Source organism: Manis javanica, chromosome 10 (genome assembly GCF_040802235.1).
Source record: "Manis javanica isolate MJ-LG chromosome 10, MJ_LKY, whole genome shotgun sequence".
In the NCBI taxonomy this organism is placed as follows: domain Eukaryota; kingdom Metazoa; phylum Chordata; class Mammalia; order Pholidota; family Manidae; genus Manis; species Manis javanica.
Window position 1 is genome coordinate 15357104 of NC_133165.1, and position 22969 is coordinate 15380072.

At 40.1% G+C, this 22969-nt stretch overlaps 1 long non-coding RNA gene across 3 annotated transcripts in view; it reads right to left on the bottom strand.

The window, feature by feature from the left end:
• Positions 1-7218: 7218 nt before the first annotated feature.
• Positions 7219-22969, bottom strand: part of LOC108404598 (uncharacterized) — a 77918-nt gene continuing 62167 nt past the window's right edge. For all 3 annotated transcript variants that reach the window (XR_001854964.3, XR_001854959.3, XR_005059167.2), the window contains 2 exons: positions 19401-19555; positions 7219-7372 (listed from right to left, as the gene is read on the bottom strand). This is a non-coding gene — a long non-coding RNA (uncharacterized lncRNA). The remainder of the gene's footprint in view (positions 7373-19400; positions 19556-22969) is intronic.

A 22969-nucleotide genomic window follows, 5' to 3' on the forward strand; every position in this document is an offset into this window, starting at 1 on the left:
CTTTTCCCCTGACCCCTGCCCTCAAAGAGCCAACCAAAGTCCTGGCCATTAAAAGCCCCTTGACCTGTTAGAGACTCTCTTTCCTTTGTTCTGCTGGCCAGGACAGAGGGGTCCCTCTCAGGTTGAGCAATAAACCTGCTTGGGCCTTTCAGTTCGCATCCCCTCTCTTCTTTCATATGGTGCCGAAACCGGGGAGCAGGAGCCGCATGCAGGGGCTCTTTTGCAGCCTAAGAAACAGCTTGTCCAGGGCTAAAGCCTAGATCCTGAGAGCCTCCTGGGTCTCACCCCATTTCCCTTCCCTCCCTCACCCAACACCCCTTCATGAACTTCAGTCCAGGGACCATCTTGCCGGACCTCAGTCCACACATTCACTATGGCTATTAATCCATTGCAATTCCCAGGAGGGTAAGATTTTGGCCTCTCATTGGCTTTCTCTTGGTGCCGAGAGAAAGTTGGTCCGGGCTCCCTTCCTTTATCCTTGTCCCTCCTCTCTGTTCTCTGGTTGAGAACGCCACAAGGGACTTCCTGTGCTCTGAATGGGGCAACGCTTCCTTTCGGGGTGCAGGACAGTCTGGCTCCAGGAGCCTCCAGTCAGGAAACCTATCGCAGGGAGACGTCCCGGCAGCGTGCCTCCCAAACCCCGGCCACGCTTTCTCACCCTCCCACAACAGGCAATTCTCCCTCAAAGACATCGGGAGACACCCCCTCAGCTCTCTCCTATGTAATCTTTCCCAATTGGGATTAAAAGGGGACATTAAACCAAAAAAACCCTGGTCTTTTACTCTACTTCCGTGTGGCCTCAATATAAACTTAATAATGGGTCACACTGGCCAGCTGAGGGCAATTTCTATTTCCAAATTCCCTGAGATCTTGATAACTTTCTCCAGAGGCCTGGCGAATGCTCAGAGGCTCCCTGAATCCAAGCCTACCCTGTCCCCAAGCAACCTTCCTTTTGTTTCTTCTCATCTTACTTCTCACAGCTTCGGGCCTCAGCCCAGGCAACTCTCCTAACTAGTTAGTAGTCACCCCAGGTCCCTTAACTTCCTATTGTCCCCGAATTTCCAGGAGGCTTGCCTGGCCAAAACCCTCCCCTACGCCTTTTGCATACTATATGCCTGTTGCCGACTCTAAGAACTCAGGGTGAGAACCAAACAGAAACCCTCCAAAGTTCTCACCGAACAAAAATCCCCTACCCTTACCCTGACAACATCGCGCCTTTCTCCCCCTCTTCCCTCCTCCATCACCCTCCGCCTTATCATCCTCTTCCTCCCCAACAGCCTCAGCAAAATCCAAATCCCTTCCCTACGGTTGGCTTCCTCTGTACACCCTTCCCCCTCCCCCCTTCCGCCTGCGCTTCTGCCTGTTTTCCTCTGGACACCCCTGCCCTCCCTCCTACTCTTGTCCACCTGCACGTGTGCCTCGCCTAAGCCAATCCCATCCCCCCAGCCTCAAACATGCTCTCCCACTCGCCTTCCCACCCAGTACCTCCCCAGACCGCTTGTCACCCCATCCTACCCCTCTGAGGGAGTAGGCACGGAAAACCCCGTTTGTGTCTCCTTTTCGATTAATTATCTGGAGCATATTGAACAAAATACGGGGTCCTTCTCAAAAAAACCCTGATAAATTCAACTATGAGCGCCTCAGGGAAATTACCCAGGGGGCAGATGAACACCCAGCCCTCTTCATGAATCGCCTTTCTGAACACCAGCCCTAACTCCCCTGAGGGCCTTGTTCTCCCACACCTCCACTTCATTTCCCAGTCTCACGCAGATATTTGTGAAAAGCTCCAAAAATTAGAAAATGGACCCCAAATGACCCAAAAAGAGCTTGTAGACCTTGCCTTTAAAGTTTTCAACAACCGGGATAAGGAACAAAAACTCAGGAAAATAGGCTAAAACCAAATATCAGATTCTAGCCTCCCTGGTTCGACCTCCTGCTGACAAGCCTGCAAAAGGCTCCATCCCACACCCGCCCAGCAATTGTTTCCGCCGTGGCAGTCAGGGCGGCTGGGCAAGAACTTGCCCTAATCTCAGGCCTCCTACAGAGCCGTGTCTGCACTGCGCACAGGGGGTCACTGGAGAGTGGATCGCCCTCTGGGGAAGTCAGCCCCTCCCTTGAGATTTCTCCCCTCCAGGCAATTGGACACATCCAGAGAGGACCTAGAGGCCCTCATGGCCGTGTCTTCACTGACCGAATGACAGGGCCTGGATCCCAAGGCCCCTTCCACGACGACACCACTGGATCCACGGGTAACAATGGTGGTGGCAAGAAGTTAGGTTTCTTTCCTTGTTGACACGGGGCCAGCGTCTCTGTGCTTACTAAACACTCGGGACCTTGGCTCCCCTCCTCTATCTTGGCTGTTGGAATGAAAAGCTTAATAGAAATACCAGCCCAAACCCCTCCTTTACATTGTTCTTTTGTCAATATTACTTTCCTTCACTCCTTTAAGTAATCCCCCACTGCCGCACCCCATCCTGGGAAGAGATATTCTCCATTTTACAGGGGCAGGGTGGGTGGCCTTGATTGATATGCTCCCAGAGGGGAGCTGCTATCCTGGGAGGGGAGCAAAGTAGTAAAATTCTTATGTTAATTTTGCAGAATTACCTAGAGGACTGATAAGATACTTTTCTACCTCCGGATGGTACTACTAAAAATTAATTGATTTAAAGACAGGCGCTTGTACAAATTGGGCATTCCAAAACTTCCAGAAATTCTGATAAAAGTTACTCAGCATTCATGTAAAACAGACTAGATCCTGGATTCTAGTTTCCTCAAAATATCTGGCTATGATTCCAAATGTTTCAGTTTCCTCCCATTATTTCAATTACAGTTTACTGTTTTTAATTCTCATATTCAACCATTCATTCTTAATCTTGTCAAGTTTATTTCCTCCAGAACAAAAAATCCAACTCCAGATGTTGCTCAGAAGAGGATTTCAGTCCACCCCCACGCCGATGAAGACGCCCCGCAATTCCTCCTTTCACGCGCCCTTGTCTGCGTCTGCTTCTGCTGCTCAGAAGGCTCCGTGGCCCCTCCTCTCCCTGGCGGACAGCGAGGCCTGCTGGAGCCGCAGGCAGGGACAACGCCCCTACTCAGCAGGAAGCAGTTACAGAAGAGCGACCGACACCCACTTTTCCTTGAAAGATTTCAAGGATCCACATTCCTTGAGGGGTGAATGAGGTGGGGCAGAGAATTGAGACAAGCATCATGTCCTCACCCTAACAATCCTTTCTTCTTTTAACCAGCAAAAAGGGACAAGCGTTAGGGCTACTCGCACAACCAGCTGGGGACTCCCTCCAGCCTGTTGCCTATCTGTCCAAACAACGCGACCTTGTGATAAAAGGCTGGCCTCTCTTACAGGTCCTAGCACTAGCTGAACTCCTTATCCCCGAAGCCCAAAAATTGCCCTCCACCAGCCCCTTTAAGTACACTCCTCACACAGCCTCTCTGACCTCAGCCACTGGGCTCCAACCCTTCTCTCCCTGGCCTGAGTCCAAGTCTTACACTCTCAGCTTCTACAACCCTCACCTTCTACCTCCTCTGGCCCCATTAGCCTTTATCATGCTCCTTCTTTTCCTTCCCTGCTTAATTAACCTATTCCAAAGATTTTTACAGAATCAAATGGCAGCCATCTTCCAGGCAACTACTTGAGAGCACCTCCAAATGGCCTTCCTGCTTCAAAATATCAGAAAACCCCCTTCATCGCCCCATCTCAGCAGGAAGTAGCCAAGCAAAGAATGGTGACCCATCTTCCTATACCCTTTTAGAGCCAGGAATGATAGAATCCGGACCTGAGTACCACCTTTTAAATAAGCCCACCCACCATCTCAGAGGAACCTAGGTGTCATCTTACCTAGGCTGCAAGCATCCTCCAGAGGACATGTCAGCAAGTCACAAGCCCACTTTTCCCCTGACCCCTCCCCTCAAAGAGCCCGCCAAAGCCCTGGCCATAAAAAGCCTCTTGACCTGTTAGAGACCGTCTTTCCTTTGTTCTGCTGGCCAGGACAGAGGAGTCCCTCTCAGGTTGAGGAATAAACCTGCTTGGGCCTTTCTGTTCGCATCCCCTCTCTTCTTTCAAACAGTAAGGGAGGAGATAGAAGAATAACCATTCTAAAGCCAAGCATGAAATTGGTGGTCATGAAAATGACTTCAGATTGTTAAAAGAAGAGCCAAAGTATGCTTGAGATTTTCTTTTTATGAAAGCAGGTAGGAAGTGTGTTTATTTCAGTAGGATATGTACTTTATTTTCTTCTTAAGAGAATTGTAACTTAAAACACATATTGTTAAGATGTTATCCTTATACTTACTTTGTTACATGAAATTTATTTATTGAAGCAATGTATTTCACAACAGCAGCAGGTGTATGACAACAAAAAGAGGAAATACATCACTGTTTCTTTAGAAACTTTTAGAATTTACTCTCATAAAAATAATCATCTCTAAAGGCCAGTGCAGCAATTTAATAGGCTCCAGATTAATTGTGATTACATTATGTCTCAGCAAATGGACATTGTTTAATGGGGTACAGCTAGATTCCATGGAGAAACCACAGTGGTTATTTTCAATCTGTTATTTCTATCAGATGTAGTAATAGCATTAAGAAGCTTTGAACATTTAATAGTCTCTGCCTCCCGCCCCCTGCCAAAAACTAAATCAGTAGATTGAAGTGAAATAATATGCTGGATTTTAAGAATACAATGTCACAAATTATGTATATTAATTAATATTGCTGGTCATTCAGAAGAACACTCAAACATTGCACATGTTAAACCAGCTATGTGGAATGGCATGGGTCCATAATTTCAAGGGCTTCATAAAACATTGCTGTGGACAAGGAACATTTAAATCAAAATTGAAAGTACAACCCTCAGGTCTGTTGTAGCTTAATGTATTTTCCAGTCCGAGTTACGTATGCACTATCACATTTTGTAATCATATAAAATGCACAGGTTCCAAAAATAAACACAAATGGTCACCTCTAATCATGTTATTAACAGCCCAGTGAAATTCAGTTTGGCTAAATCCCAACACTGGCAGTCTCCTGTCTGATCCATGGATGTTCTTGCTTCCATGTACAATATATCCATTGTTTTAACCTAACAACATACATGGTTGCTAATCATAACCAAAAACAGCTTTATATGACCAGCCATATATTTTGAAATGTGAAGTTGATAATTGATTCTGAGCAAATGTTTCATATTTTACTTGACACTTACTGATTTTGGGGGCTTTTTCCAGGAATGACAGTTTTAAATCAATAATCACACACTGTTACTGCTATATTTCTATAAAAGCATTCTGTTAACTGTTCTTAGCACTCCATTATATGTAATTAGAGTTATAAGTGCAAGGGAAATAAAAATAAAAATTTTACTGATGTTTAATTTATCCATTTGTAAAGCAATTGAATAAACTGAAAACCTGCTATCTGTTCTATGTTTTCAAAAAGTACATGTTTATAACATGGTCCTTTGTAGCTTTTTGATTGTTATTATGATTTCCAGAGGAAATATGTTGAGATAATTTTTGAGGGCACTTCTCAAAATATTTTGGACTCTCAGCCACTTCTTGAATTTATGATTCCTGACATACGCCAGTTTTTCTTTCCATTCCTTACTTTTGTATTAAATATCTATGGAGGTGTTTTAAATAATGAAAACAGCTTTTAGCCCATTTTCTTCAATGCTAAAAAGAAATTAAAGAAAAATCTGTTTCCCTGGGCACAATCACTGAACTCTCAAAAGAATGAGTCTTCAGATAAATTACAATTGGGAAAAATAGAGGTTGTTTTTAATAGTGATATTGTATAAAATCACCAGATAGCTTCTCCTAGTCTCTAGAAGATTTCTGCTCTCTTGTTAGACAAAATGTTTAAAAGAACAGAAATATTGTTCTGTACCAAAAAGGAGATACTTCACAGTACTGTGTTTTTATTTTCATATCTTACTTTGCTCACTTGTTAGTCTCTCGCTTCCATTTTTACTGCATAAAGAAACAAATATATGTTGTTTGTGTAAACTATGAGGTTTATGGCTAGGGAAAGCCCTAGAAGCAAGCACTAAAATTCTGTTTTTAAATCTTTCTTCAAGGACATCAAGTCCAGGGTGTAACATAATGTGGTAATAGCATTGTTGATTCAAAGCTGAGTTTTGCTACAAGAGACACAGCCAGAAGGCAAAATTAAATGTGTAATGTCTAAACCAAGCTCACTGATCACTCTTGTTATCCTCTGAGAACCTCAAGCTGTGGCTTACCAACAGTTTTCTTGCAGAATGTTCTGTGAAATAGCAAACTGATTTCAATTTATCTGTTACCTTTGGGCTTTGTTTACTTTCCTAAATGGAGATGCAGCAATATATAGAGAAAGAATTCTGGAAAAATGTACCACCTAGAACTGTTACCCAATCTCTCTTCTGAAGAGATATATTGTTGTGGTCAAATATGTTGCAGAAATAACTGATTCAACAAAGATAAATGTTTTTGTTTATCTGCTTGTTTGAGATAGCTCAGGGCTTTTCCTAGTCTAATGGTGAATTTCCCAAAAGGAAATATGGATAAAAGTGGAATGAACGGTTATTTCACCCCAGAACACATATTTTTTTATTTCTTATGAAGATTTGTATTCAGCTGAATGTTCTTTGGGAAATGGTGTCCTGGTTGAAGCTAATGTTAATCACCTGTTTTAAAGAATCAGTTATAAAAATTGTAATACTATCATTAACGATGTTTTATTAGTGTAATATTAATGAATGAGCAGATTTGGAATATTTTTTCTTTCCAATTTCTATTGGAATATATCCTATTCCATTCTAGGTATGATATATAGCATTATGCATTTTCTCAAAGAGAAATGTCTGTACATTTGAGATACCTTGATACCTTGGCCGAATTTTCCCATTTCTGTGAGACATATTGATGCAAACTGTGACATGACATGATGTTCAAATTTATTTTTAAAAATTTCTTCCTTAAAGTATTTCTTTAAAAAAAAATTTCCTTTCTAAAAGTCCTTTAAAAATAGGTTTAAAAAATTTACTCCTGAGTCATCTGCAATGTTAAAGATGTTAAAGATGGCAGTGGAACTATTTAATAGTTGTATCTTCCTGTGTTAAGGGAATTCCAGCGCAGGGAGGTAATGTATTCAAGTTTGAGTATTGGGAAAAAAAGCAAAAATTAAGAGAAAACAGTAACAAATGAGCAGAACACCTGTGGCATAAGTAAGAGACATATTTATTTCTTTTATTCAGGGAGCACAAAGTTTTCCAGCCCAGGCTCCTGTCTTGCTGACTTGCTGTAAAAAGGGCTTCCATTCCCAAGGCCACCTCAGGGCCCCTGACAGCTGCTGGAGTTTCAGCATGTAGATGCTTGTCTAGCCAGAAAGGAGGAAGAGATGAAAATTTTAAGATTCTCAGAACATTTTCTGGAAGTTGCACACCCTACTCTTATATCCATTAGCTAGAGTTTAGACATATGGTCAAACCTAAAGGCAAGGAAGTCATGTGCCCAGCTAAAAATCGAAAAGAAAGTGAGAATAGTGATTAGGAGATAATTAGGAGCTTCTGCCACTCAGGAATTTAGTTAAGGCAGAACTCAAGAGTTAATTCCGCTCTTTAGAATTCCTATCCATTCCTTCTTTACCACATTTCTACTTATGTGAATATACACAGGTTCTCCATTATTTTATTTTGCAAGCCCTACTTCAAGTCTCCCCTACCTCACAAAGCTTTTCATAAATACCACACCTTAGAATGAAGATTTCTCTCTCTGCATTTATATGTATTAGGTCTATGCCGCAACATCTAGACTGTAGTATGTTGCACACATTTCTGTTCATATGCAGCCTTTCGCCAATGGCATTGCAGGTTTCAGGAGGCCTGGGAGCTTAACTGTACTACAGATTTGTGGCTAGTCCTTGGGTTCAATTTTCAGGATCCAGTGGCCTTTGAGTCCTGTCGTAGTTTACTGGGTGTAACTTTGTGGATCACTGTTGTTTACAAAAATGCATCCCGAGGCGGAGCCAAGATGGCGGCGTGAGTAGAGCAGTGGAAATCTCCTCCCAAAAACACATAGAGCTATGAAAATATAACAAAGAAAAATCTTCCTAAAATAGAGACCACAGGACACAGGACAACATCCAGACCACATCCACACCTGCAAGAACCCAGCGCCTTGTGAAGGGGGTAAGATACAAGCCCCAGCCCGGCGGGACCCGAGCGCCCCTCCCCCCGGCTCCCGGCGGGTGGAGAGAAACCGGAGCGGTTTTTTTTTTTTTTTTTTTTTTTTTGGCGAGCGCTTTTTGGAAGCCTTAGAGGGACGGGCCCCCGTTGCTGGGGAGGCAGGGTGGCGGGACCGGTGAGGAGGTGCCTGGGAACGGCGCCGGAGGACAAAGAATATCCCGCGTTTCTCCCTGCGAGACCTGGGGGCGGGTGCCTGAGACCGGTGCCTGAGGACGGAGGAGGTCGCGCGTTTTTCCCCTTTTTTTTTTTTTCTCTTTTGGGCGAGCGCTTTTTGGAAGCCTTGAAGGGACGGGGACCCCAGTGCTAGGGAGGCACGGTGGCGGGACTGGTGAGCGGGTGGCTGGGACCGGCGCCTGAGGACAAAGAATATCCCCCGTTTTTCCCTGCGGGACCGGTGGGCAGGTGCCTGAGACCGGCACTTGAGGACAGAGGAAATCGCGCGTTTTTCCCCTTTTTTTTTTCTCTTTTCTGCGAGTGCTTTTTGGAAGCCTAAAAGGGACAGGGACCCCGGTGCTAGGGAGGCAGGGCGGCGGGACTGGTGAGCGGGTGCCTGGGACCGGCACCTGAGGACAAAGAATATCCCGCATTTTTCCCTGTGGGACCGGTGGGTGGGTGCCTGAGACCAGCACCTGAGGACGGAAGAAATCGCGCGTTTTTCCCCTTTTTTTTCTCTCTTTTTGCCGAGTGCTTTTTGGAAGCCTTGAAGGGACAGGGACCCCGGTGCTAGGGAGGCAGGGCGGCGGGACTGGTGAGCGGGTGCGTGGGACCAGTGCCTGAGGACAAAGAATATTGAGCGTTCCTTCCCTGCGGGACCGGTGGGTGGGTGCTTTTTGGAAGCCTTGAAAGGACAGGGACCCTGGTGCTAGGGAGACAGGGCAGCAGGACCAGTGAGCGGGTGCCTGTGACCGGCACCTGAGGACAAAAAAAAAAAAAAAAAAAACAATCGCTTGTTTTTTCCTTTTTTTTCCTTTTTTTTTTTCTCTTTCTTTCTGTTCCCTCTCTCATTGTTGCTGTTGTTGTTTTGGTTTGGAGAGTGCTTTTTGGAAATCTTAAAGGGGCAGGACAGGTCACTTAGACCAGAAGCAGGGAATCTGGGGATCTCTGGGCACTCTAACCCCCTGGGCAGCAGGGAGCACAGAGGCCCCTTACGGAGATAAATAGTCTCCTGGCTGCTCCCCCTCCAACGGGGCTCCACCATTTTGGAGGAACAGCCCCAGCCAGGCCAAGCCCACAGCAACAGCGGAGATAAACCCCAAAGCAACTGGGCAGGAAGCAGAAGCCCTGTCTGTGCACAGCTGCCCAGCACAAGCCACTAGAGGTCGCTATTCTCCCAGAAAAAGGCTACAAACCAACAAGAAGGGAAGCTCTTCCAGCGGTCACTTGTACCAGCTCTGCAAACTATCTCTATCACCATGAAAAGGCAAAACTACAGGCAGACAAAGATCACAGAGACAACACCTGAGAAGGAGACAGACCTAACTAGTCTTCCTGAAAAAGAATTCAAAATAAAAATCATGAACATGCTGACAGAGATGCAGAAAAAAATGCAAGAGCAATGGGATGAGATGCAGAGAAAAATGCAAGAGCAGTGGGATGAAGTCCGGAAGGAGATCACAGATGTCAGGAAAGAGATCACAGAAGTGAAACAATCCCTGGAAGGATTTATAAGCAGAATGGATAAGATGCAAGAGGCCATTGAAGGAATAGAAGCCAGAGAACAGGAACGTATAGAAGCTGACAGAGAGAGAGATAAAAGGATCTCCAGGAATGAAACAACACTAAGAGAAATATGTGACCAATACAAAAGGAAAAACATTCGTATTATAGGGATACCAGAAGAGGAAGAAAGAGGAAAAGGGATAGAAAGTGTCTTTGAAGAAATAATTGCTGAAAACTTCCCCAAACTGGGGGAGGAAATAATCGAACAGACCATGGAATTATACAGAACCCCCAACAGAAAGGATCCAAGGAGGACAACACCAAGACACATAATAATTAAAATGGCAAGGATCAAGGACAAGGAAAGAGTTTTAAAGGCAGCTAGAGAGAAAAAGGTCACCTATAAAGGAAAACCAATCAGGCTAACATCAGACTTCTCAACAGAAACCCTACAGGCCAGAAGAGAATGGCATGATATACTTAATGCAATGAAACAGAAGGGCCTTGAACCAAGGATACTGTATCCAGCACGACTATCATTTAAATATGATGGTGGGATCAAACAATTCCCAGACAAGCAAAAGCTGAGGGAATTTGCTTCCCACAAACCACCTCTACAGGGCATCCTACAGGGACTGCTCTAGATGGGAGCATCCCTAAAAAGAGCACAGAACAAAACACACAACATATGAAGAATGGAGGAGGAGGAATAAGAAGGGAGAGAAGAAAAGACTCTCCAGACAGTGTATATAACAGCTCAATAAGCGAGCTAAGTTAGGCAGTAAGATACTAAAGAAGCTAACCTTGAACCTTTGGTAACCACGAATCTAAAGCCTGCAATGGCAATAAGTACATATCTTTCAATAGTCACCCTAAATGTAAATGGACTTAATGCACCAATCAAAAGACATAGAGTAATAGAATGGATAAAAAAGCAAGACCCATCTATATGCTGCTTACAAGAAACTCACCTTAAACCCAAAGATAAGCATAGACTAAAAGTCAAGGGATGGAAAAACATATTTCAGGCAAACAACAGTGAGAAGAAAGCAGGGGTTGCAGTACTAATATCAGACAAAATAGACTTCAAAACAAAGAAAGTAACAAGAGATAAAGAAGGCCACTACATAATGATAAAGGGCTTAGTCCAACAAGAGGATATAACCATTCTAAATATATATGCACCCAATACAGGAGCACCAGCATATGTGAAGCAAATACTAACAGAACTAAAGAGGGAAATAGACTGCAATGCATTCATTGTAGGAGACTTCAACACACCACTCACCCCAAAGGATAGATCCACCGGGCAGAAAATAAGTAAAGACACACAGGCACTGAACAACACACTAGAACAGATGGACCTAATAGACATCTATAGAACTTTACATCCAAAAGCAACAGAATATACATTCTTCTCAAGTGCACATGGAACATTCTCCAGAATAGACCACATACTAGCTCACAAAAAGAGCCTCAGTAAATTCCACAATATTGAAATTCTACCAACCAATTTTTCAGACCACAAAGGTATGAAAGTAGAAATAAATTCTACAAAGAAAACAAAAAGGCTCACAAACACATGGAGGCTTAACAACATGCTACTAAATAATCAATGGATCAATGAACAAATCAAAATAGAGATCAAGGAATATATAGAAACAAATGACAACAACAACACTAAGCCCCAACTTCTGTGGGATGCAGCGAAAGCAGTCTTAAGAGGAAAGTATATAGCAATCCAGGCACACTTGAAGAAGGAAGAACAATCCCAAATGAATAGTCTAACATCACAATTATTAAAACTGGAAAAAGAAGAACAAATGAGGCCTAAAGTCAGCAGAAGGAGGGACATAATAAAGATCAGAGAAGAAATAAACAAAATTGAGAAGAATAAAACAATAGCAAAAATCAACGAAACCAAGAGCTGGTTCTTTGAGAAAATAAACAAAATAGATAAGCCTCTAGCCCAACTTATTAAGAGAAAAAGAGAGTCAACACAAATCAACATAATCAGAAATGAGAATGGAAAAATCACGACAGACTCCACAGAAATACAAAGAATTATTAAAGACTACTATGAAAACCTATATGCCAACAAGCTGGAAAACCTAGAAGAAATGGACAACTTCCTAGAAAAATACAACCTCCCAAGACTGACCAAGGAAGAAACACAAAAGTTAAACAAACCAATTACAAGCAAAGAAATTGAAACAGTAATCAAAAAACTACCCAAGAACAAAACCCCGGGGCCGGACGGATTTACCTCGGAATTTTATCAGACACACAGAGAAGACATAATACCCATTCTCCTTAAAGTGTTCCACAAAATAGAAGAAGAGGGAATACTCCCAAACTCATTCTATGAAGCCAACATCACCCTAATACCAAAACCAGGAAAAGACCCCACCAAAAAAGAAAATTACAGACCAATATCCCTGATGAATGTAGATGCAAAAATACTCAATAAAATATTAGCAAACAGAATTCAACAGTATATCAAAAGGATCATACACCATGACCAAGTGGGGTTCATCCCAGGGATGCAAGGATGGTACAACATTCGAAAATCCATCAACATCATCCACCACATCAACAAAAAGAAAGACAAAAACCACATGATCATCTCCATAGATGCTGAAAAAGCATTTGACAAAATTCAACATCCATTCATGATAAAAACTCTCAGCAAAATGGGAATAGAGGGCAAGTACCTCAACATAATAAAGGCCATCTATGATAAACCCACAGCCAGCATTATACTGAACAGCGAGAAGCTGAAAGCATTTCCACTGAGATCGGGAACCAGACAGGGATGCCCACTCTCCCCACTGTTATTTAACATAGTACTGGAGGTCCTAGCCACGGCAATCAGACAAAACAAAGAAATACAAGGAATCCAGATTGGTAAAGAAGAAGTTAAACTGTCACTATTTGCAGATGATATGATACTGTACATAAAAAACCCTAAAGACTCCACTCCAAAACTACTAGAACTGATATCGGAATACAGCAAAGTTGCAGGATACAAAATCAACACACAGAAATCTGTAGCTTTCCTATACACTAACAACGAATCAATAGAAAGAGAAATCAGGAAAACAATTCCATTCACCATTGCATCAAAAAGAATAAAATACCTAGGAATAAACCTAACCAAGGAAGTGAAAGACTTATACTCTGAAAACTACAAGTCACTCTTAAGAGAAATTAAAGGGGACACTAATAAATGGAAACTCATCCCATGCTCATGGCTAGGAAGAATTAATATCGTCAAAATGGCCATCCTGCCGAAAGCAATATACAAATTTGATGCAATCCCTCTCAAATTACCAGCAACATTCTTCAATGAATTGGAACAAATATTTCAAAAATTCATATGGAAACACCAAAGACCCCGAATAGCCAAAGCAATCCTGAAAAAGAAGAATAAAGTAGGGGGGATCTCACTCCCCAACTTCAAGCTCTACTACAAAGCCATAGTAATCAAGACAATTTGGTACTGGCACAAGAACAGAGCCACAGACCAGTGGAACAGATTAGAGACCCCAGAAATTAACCCAAACATATATGGTCAATTAATATTTGATAAAGGAGCCATGGACATACAATGGCAAAATGACAGTCTCTTCAACAGATGGTGCTGGCAAAACTGGACAGCTACATGTAGGAGAATGAAACTGGACCATTGTCTAACCCCATATACAAAGGTAAACTCAAAATGGATCAAAGACCTGAATGTAAGTCACGAAACCATTAAACTCTTGGAAAAAAACATAGGCAAAAACCTCTTAGACATAAACATGAGTGATCTCTTCTTGAACATATCTCCCCGGGCAAGGAAAACAACAGCAAAAATGAGCAAGTGGGACTACATTAAGCTGAAAAGCTTCTGTACAGCGAAAGACACCATCAATAGAACAAAAAGGAACCCTACAGTATGGGAGAATATATTTGAAAATGACAGATCTGATAAAGGCTTGACGTCCAGAATATATAAAGAGCTCACACGCCTCAACAAACAAAAAACAAATAACCCAATTAAAAAATGGGCAGAGGAACTGAACAGACAGTTCTCCAAAAAAGAAATACAGATGGCCAAGAGACACATGAAAAGATGCTCCACATCGCTAATTATCAGAGAAATGCAAATTAAAACTACAATGAGGTATCACCTCACACCAGTAAGGATAGCTGCCATCCAAAAGACAAACAACAACAAATGTTGGCGAGGCTGTGGAGAAAGGGGAACCCTCCTACACTGCTGGTGGGAATGTAAATTAGTTCAACCATTGTGGAAAGCAGTATGGAGGTGCATCAAAATGCTCAAAACAGACCTACCATTTGACCCAGGAATTCCACTCCTAGGAATTTACCCTAAGAACGCAGCAATCAAGTTTGAGAAAGACAGATGCACTCCTATGTTTATCGCAGCACTATTTACAATAGCCAAGAATTGGAAGCAACCTAAATGTCCATCTGTAGATGAATGGATAAAGAAGATGTGGTACATATACACAATGGAATACTACTCAGCCATAAGAAGTGGAAAAATCCAACCATTTGCAGCAACATGGATGGAGCTGGAGAGTATTATGCTCAGTGAAATAAGCCAAGCAGAGAAAGAGAAATACCAAATGATTTCACTCATCTGAGGAGTATAGGAACAAAGGAAAAACTGAAGGAACAAAACAGCAGCAGAATTACAGAACCCAAAAATGGACTAACAGGTACCAAAGGGAAAGGAACTGGGGAGGATGGGTGGGCAGGGAGGGATAAGGGGGGGGAAGAAGAAGGGGGGTATTAAGATTAGCATGCATGGGCGGGTGGGAGAAAGGGGAGGGTGGGCTGCACAACACAGAGAGGACAAGTAGTGACTCTACCACATTTTGCTAAGCTGATGGACAGTAACCGTAATGGGGTTGTTAGGGGGGACCTGATATAGGGGAGAGCATAGTAAACATAGTATTCTTCATGTAAGGGTAGATTAAAAATTAAAAAAAAAAAAAAAAAAAGAAAGAAAGAAAGAAAGAAAGAAAAGGGGATTACTCGTTAACAGGATAAAACTATTGGTAAATCAAAGATCAACGCATGCTTTAAATATCCTTAATGTTGATCACTTAAAGGGTGTCAGATGATCAGCTATGGAGGTACTCTTTTCTGATAATATTCCTTTCTCTTAATTAAAAAAAAAAAAAAAAGCAGTTACTGTGTGCTGACCTCCAATGAGTTCTGCACAGTGGTATAGAGGGCATGTCAAAGTGTGGGCAAAGGGTCTGTTTGTTTCTACGCAGAAGATCAAGGCCTAGCTTGGATACCCAGAAAATGAACTAAGATACGATATGAGGAGGAGCTTCCGGCATCAGCACTCTCTGGAGGACTTGTGCCGGGGGATGATCATCAAAAAGCCTCCACAGGGATCCGGACGATGCTGCGGTTGTGGCTGCATCCAGCCCACCGTCTCCTGGACTTGCCATAAGAAGGAGGAGGGAGATGTCTAGGCTGGCATGTGCATACAGTGAGACAACGAATTTGACTGGATCTGTACTGTTGGAACTCAACCAGGAGTTGGGAGGGGTGCAAGTTGTAGCACCCCAAAATCTCATGACTATAGACTATCTATGGTTAAAAGAACATATGGGATGTGAACAGATCCCAGAAATGGGCTGCTTTAATTTGTCTGATGGTTCAAGTACAGTTGGAAAATATCCATCATATTATAGATAAATTTTCACAAATGCCTAGGGTGCCTAAATGGTTTTCTTGGCTTCACTGGAGATGGCTGGTAATTATAGATTTGCTTTGTTTATGTCACCGTATTCCTATTATGTTAATATGTGTGTGCAAATTAGTTAGTAGTTTAAAACCTATACATACTTAAGGTACTATACAAGAAGATATGTCAATGAAATAATCAATCCTCCCAAGTTTCCTTCATATGCTACATCTATAGCTTTTCTTCTTCCTTCCTAATTACAAACCTTAAATAGAATTCGTGCCTCATATCGAATTTACCGAGTATCATAATTCCTCCAGGTGGTAAAGATACCTCGAGACAAGTGCTGGGCATAGAAGCCAGAGGGCATAAATCTGCAAAGAAGTAAAAAGCTAACCTTTGCAAACAATATGGCTTCTCTCTCACTTACCAACTTTACATTTCCCTGTATGGCCCTGGAAGATGACTGGTTAGCCAGAGACGGGTAAGATTCCTCAAGGGAGGAACAACCTAAGACAGGCACAGTCGCAGGGGGGCCATCAGGTGAGAATTTGGGGATCAACAGAGGTGAGGCTCAGAACCTCACCCCCACTGCTTTGAGAGAAATCTTCTGCATCCGTGGATGTCTTGCTGCCCTTGTCTAGCCTGGATTAATACTTAGTCCATAGGCACACACCTGATCATCTGATCATCTACATTTGCCTTCTTACAGCACTAAACTATGTTTTCTACCTTTATCTTGCATCTACCTACCACTTCAGCATTTTATTAAAAATAAAAATAATAATAATAATAGGAGAAATGTGGGATCAACATATAAATCAAGTACAAAAATCAAATGAATATTCATATTTGACCTGATGGTTTATAGGTCATATTGCATGATCAAAACCGAAAGTTTCTGTGATGAATGCCCTTGTACTGTTCACCATGTAAGAATTTATTCACTCTGTAAGAATTCGTTCACCATGTAAGAACTTGTTCGTTATGCTTCAGAAGATTGGAGACTGACGAGAATTAGGCTTGAGATGGATTAATGATTGTACATTGAGCATTGACCCCCCTATACTGAATTTTATTGTTGTTAACAACCATTTGATCAATAAATATGAGAGATGCCCTCTCAAAAAAAAAAAAAAAAAATGCATCCCATCCCTTGGCTTCTGTGACACTATGCACCAACTCTTCTTACAAGTGCTCATTAATGTGTTAGTGTTAGAACACTAGATACAATCCACAGGAGAAGAGATACTGGAGTCTGAGATCACTTCCCCTCCCCTTCCTGAACTCATTTGTAGGATATTTTAAGTCAAAGTTTGCAGAATGTTGGTCTACAGACCGGATCTAGTTCATAGATATGTTTTATTTGACTTATACAAGGTCATTAAAAGAGTGATTTAGTTGGCAACATTTAAAAATCAGGAGACATCATTTTAAAAAAAGAAACCTGAATTTTTAAGTGCTCCCCAAAAATTCAAAGATCTGGCAACATTGGACCAACATGCCCATGTGCTATTAACAGGCTGGGACTGAGTACCCATCATCCCTTTGGAAGAGACAATGCTATGCAGTCACTTTTGTTTTTTTTCTGAGCACACAATTAAATTACATTTCCCAGTAAACTAGGTGTAGCCGTTTGATCAAATACCGTTCAAAGTGATGTATGTAACTTCAAGGAATGGCTACTGAAAAAAACATATCCATATGATGCTCAGGGCTCACTTTGTTACCCTTGTGTCAGACTGATGCCGAGGATGTAGCTAGAAGATGTCAGGAACATAGGAGATGATGGGGCACTGTAGCATAAGCAATTAGGATTTGGGGATTATTTGTTACAACAGTTAACCTAACCTGACTATCTCACCTGTTTCAGACAGTGGTAACTGTCTAGTTTACCATGATCTCCTCCAAGTCCAATTTACCTTCTTAATTCCAGCAAGGAGTTGACGTTTTTACTCAGATTATGCATCTTGAGTAATCGCAGAATAAATTTTGAGAACAAAATTTAAAAGGAATTTGACAAAATGAAAAACTTAAACTTACTTGTCATAGAACAACTGAAGAAATTATGAATGTACAGCTTGGAAATGGAAGGTTTGGAAGATATTTTAAACAATCTCCAAATATTTGAAAGGGTTTATGTAACAAGCATTTGAATTTGCTTTGCATAGCTCTGGAGGGCATAATTAGGACCAACTGGATAAAAATAGAAACTGAAAAACCATCTATTCAGGATGTTACAGAGACTATTCCTATATTGCATTAATAAGTTGAACTGGAAGACTCTGAATTACAGAAAAATTCCTAGACTTTCTTACGATGGTACTATAAAAATCACTCAACTTATATATGAGTGTATATACCTACTGTTGACTCTGCCTTCTTGGAAATATTACAATTTTTGTTTTGTTCGGGTTTAGTTTTTATTGTTACAGTGAGCTTATAATGTTTTGTTTTTACAAAAGTGAGCTTCAGCTATGTTACAGATTGATTTGTTTATTATGAATATAAAAATGAAATTAGTAATCAATAGGTCCTAATAATACTAGCAATTTTAATTTCACAGTTCCTAATATTGAAGATAGGTATATGAGCTTTTATGTTTCTTTATATAAACCCTTTTAAATAGGTTCAATGGCTATTTAATTTATAGTTATCTTTAAATTTCATGTGATTTTTTACAGAATCCCAGTTTATGTGACTATCATTAAAATATATTTAAATGATTTTCCTTAAATAATTCCTTTACTGAAAACACCAAATATTTCCATATTTCTGCTATTCTGTGAACTTTTTCACTCTGTATGACTAATTTGAAATAAAATTGTAAAAGATACCTGTCTCCCCATTCCCCCATCCCATTCACCATTTTCTCTTTCCAGAAATAACTATTAGCCTAAATTTAGAATTTTTCATTCCCATGCATATTTTTGAATCATTACTACATAAGCAAGTATCAAAAAATTACATATTATTGATTTGCTTGTTATTAAAACATATGCACTATTCAGAATACAGTTTGCTTTCTCTTATTCAGTATTATGTTTTCTTTCATTTTTAAAGAAGTAAATACATTCTGTTAAATATTTTATGTATTTTTCCCTTGAAAAAGGAGATTTAAACAATTAATTAATTTGTGTAATAGTTAATCCATTCACATGGTTCCAAAGTCATTAAGCGTAGAACACTATAGAATTAAAAGTCTCCCTCCTACCTCTGTACTTTAGCCACCCAGTTTCCACCCACCTTAGTTCCCCAAAATAGGTACCCATGGTTACTGGTTTCTTGTGTATCTTTCCAGAATTCTTTGAACTGCATAAATAAATGGCAGCATGCTCTGAACTTTACATTGCATTGCTTTCTTTACTTAATAGTATCTTGATTATTTTTTCATGTCATTGCCTAAAGAAAATCCTTTGTTTTTTCTTAGTGTGGCACCATGTTTCATTTTATGAATGAAACTTCAAGTATTTAACTACTATTCTATTGAGGTATATTTAGGTTGTCTCTGTTTTTTATGAATTACAAATAATACAGCAATATAAAGCACATGCATAATTTTGCACATCTGAGTTTTATTAGTTATTGATTACAGCATGAGAAATTAGCAGCTCAAATTGAGAAATGCTTATTATCTCACTTCTTTTGTGGATCAAGAATCCATACAGATTGGCTGGTTTTTCTGCCTCAGTTAAGTCTCACAAGGCTGTTAACAGGAATTGGCCTGGTCTGCGTACTCATTTAAAGGCTAGAATAGGGAAGGATCTGCTTTGAAGCTCACTCACAGGGCTGTTGTTAAGAATCAGTGCTGAGAGATCAGACTGAGGGCCTCAGTTCTTCACGGACTGTTGGCTGGAGGCCTTCTTTGCTTCCTTGCCAGACGGGCCTCTCAGTGGGGCAGCTTACACGATGGCAGCTTGCATCTTCCAGAGCAAGGATCCTACAAGAGAGATAATGCAATACAAATAGTTACAAATAATAATAAATAAGAGATGTACATGCACCTGTGTGTCTGTCTGTGTTGAGTGAGAAGCCACCAGGGGAGGGGGAAGTAGAGGGAAGCCAGGGGGTCACAGAAGGGTGTGCAGAGAGAACACTCAAACTGATGTTCACTGGAAAGTACTAGAGACATTAACTAGAACTGACCTTGGGAGGCATTCAGAAGTTTTCTAAACACACTGCAAGGGCTTGCAGTAAGGAAACCTACGGAGTGGGGACATTCTGGCCCTAACAAGGGATAAATTTACCTGCCACCACCAGCTTCCAGGGCAGGGGACCAGGGGGTGGAATCCAAACTGAGCATGACATAGGTAACAGAGAGGCAGAAAAGACATGTCCTGGTAAAGGTGGAGGACAGAGTAGAGTCAGGAAGCAAGCTTCTACAGGAAGTGTAGAAGATGGAGCTCTGTGAGGTTAGGGAACATATCTGAATCAAAGCTCCCTTTAAAAGTTCAAGGAACCCAATTTAACACAACTATGAGAAAAAGAAAATTATTAAGGTTAAATCCCGTAAGTAGAGAATAAAGGTCATCCTTACAATGAGAGGATCTCAGGAGAGAAATACTCTGTGAATAGTCAGACAGAGATGATAGACAAATAAACAAATATTAACTATACCAACTATTTCAAAAGGAGCTAAAAGGTATCAAGAAAACTACATAAGAAACAAATACACAACAATGTCATATAAAATCCAACTTAGAAAAACTGAGAAATGAGATAACAGAACTCAAAAATAATCAGATTTTATTTTTTAAATGCTTTTGAATATTTTGTGCCTACAACTTGAAATGCACATTGCTAGAGTTTCACTGAGGTGTGTGCTTAGACAAGGAACTGCTTCATCAAAGTGTGTGCGCATCTTCAAATTCACTTAGTATTGCCAAATTGTTATCACTTTAATGGGTGTGCTAGTCCACATTCATACCAGTATTTTAGGAGAATCAATAGCTCTACATATGTTTACCCACCTTTTCATTGTGACTGTTTCAATTTTGCCAATGTGTTGAGTATGAACTGGTATCAGAATACTATTTAAATTTTTACCTCATTACTAATGAGGCTTAGCATTTTTTGTATGATTTTAATCATATTTTCTCCGAATTACTTGCTCACATCATTTATATATTTTCTTTTTTTTTCGTATTGATTTGTAATCATTCTTTTATCTGTTCTGAACAGCAGTATTCTGTTATATGCATTTTAAGTATTTTTTAAGCGTAAGATATGTCTTTTTAGTTTTTAATATCTATTTGAAACCAAACTTGCCATTTTAATGTAATATATATTTCAACATTTTCATATATGGCTTGTTGTTATGTTTTAGTGTTTTCTTCTCTCCTGCCCCAATAAGAAAAATAAATGTATTATACATACTTTAACATTTTATACATTTTTGCTTTTACAGTTAATTCATTCATACATGTGGAGTAGATATTGGATATGATGTGAAGTATGGTTCTAATAATTTATTTTTGCTGTATCAACAGCCATATTGAAACAATGCTGTAACAGACACCCTTGTGCAAATGAGCATGTATTTCTCCACAGTAGCTCTAGCAGTGGAGGTATATATACCTGTGCTTGCATTCATTAGCTATTGCCAATTTATTCTCCTAAGGGGATTTTCAAATCAACACTATCATTGTGCAATATGAGTTTTACTTCCTTAAGAGCATCGTCAAACATTTGTGCCAATCTGATGAGTGTTAATTGTTAGATCAGGAATCATTTTACATATATATTTTTTCTATCAATTTGTTTTTTTGACATGTATTACACAGTTATTCAAAGTGGATGGCCTGTTTTCTGAGTCTGCATGATTTGTGAATCCCAGCTGATTTCTTTCAGAGGGAAAAGCAAATACCCCAAAGAATGTATTAACCATGATTCCTTCCCCCTGATTGTTACCTTGTACATGAGACAATATCTTAAAGGTTATATTGGAAAAGGAATTTACAATTATTTATTTGATTTTTCTTATCCCTGCTCCTTAAATATTCACAATATTAATAATATCTTAAATCTGTACACATACTTGAGAATCTTAAAGAATTCTAACATGCATTTGACAAGCATTTAAAACTCAGAGTTTCTCACAACTAAACATAATAAAAGTAGTAAATGTTCTTTTTTGTGCCAATAAGTCACTTTCAGTTACTTAGTTACCTGTTATGTTTCATCAAAAATGCTTGCATATTTATATCAACTTTCTGTTTACCCCTTAGATTATTCATGCCTGTGCAGAGTGTCAGCTGCAGAAATAGGAGGTTTAATGAGTTTCATGGGGATACCTCATTCCAAGAACAAAAACTGGAAAAGGAATAAAACACAAGTGCCTGCATACTAATATGGCCCCTTGTTAGAATCAATCTCGGGAGCACAAGATGACAGATCATCCCTATACAATTTACATCTCCTTTGGAGAGACCTTTACTTCCAATGTAGTTTTCTTTATATAAGCTAGTCTGCTACTGACACCGCACTAATGCTAAATATATAAGGAACAAATACCCAAAGGGAGAGGTCACCACTGCTGTACCCTAAATACTGTATTCTCTGCACCTGCTCAGGTTTTATTTTAGACTACTACTTTGTTCTGCTGCTCTTTTTCCTTTTTTCCAATAACCAATGTTGTTTGTAATAAAAATGGATACCATAAAAGTAAACACTTAACTTATTAACATTCTACACAGACATTCTTATTGTTTGAAAGAGAGCCTTAATTTACTTTGGTGAAGATAATGCATTATAAAGCACCTTTTTTACATATTTAATATATGCTATGTAGTGCTAGTCTGTTGGGACAGTAAGCAAAGTAAATTTAAAAGAGACAAATTTAAAGCTGATCTATGAAAGCCATGAAAACTGGAGAACAAAAGCAATTATTCATGCGTTTCAAATTAAAAATTTCAATATATGTACAAATAAAGAGAGAAAGATTTTGGACCTCTGTAATTTAGACATATTATTTTGTGTTCAGTTTCTGTGGGTGGAGGTGTGCAACAAAATACATGGAATTATAATCTTGACATTCTAATGTTCATTTAAAAAATGTGGTCTTAAATTTACAGTAAAAATTAAGCAAAAGACTTCCAGAGGACCCTACATTTCTGAAGTCAGGTGAAGTTTTTGAAGCATTATTTTCCAATGGTATTTACAAAGATTTCATGAACTTGTCTGAAACATAGGGGGAAAAATTGTTTGAGTTAGTTTTAAACCTTGCTTTGAACTGTATTTTGCACTTTCAGATGAATGTGTTCTCAATTTTTCAATTTCCTCAGATTTCAAAGAGAATCAGTTTCAGTCATTAAAGTGGAAAAGTGCTGAGTCTCCCATACATGAAAGAATACTC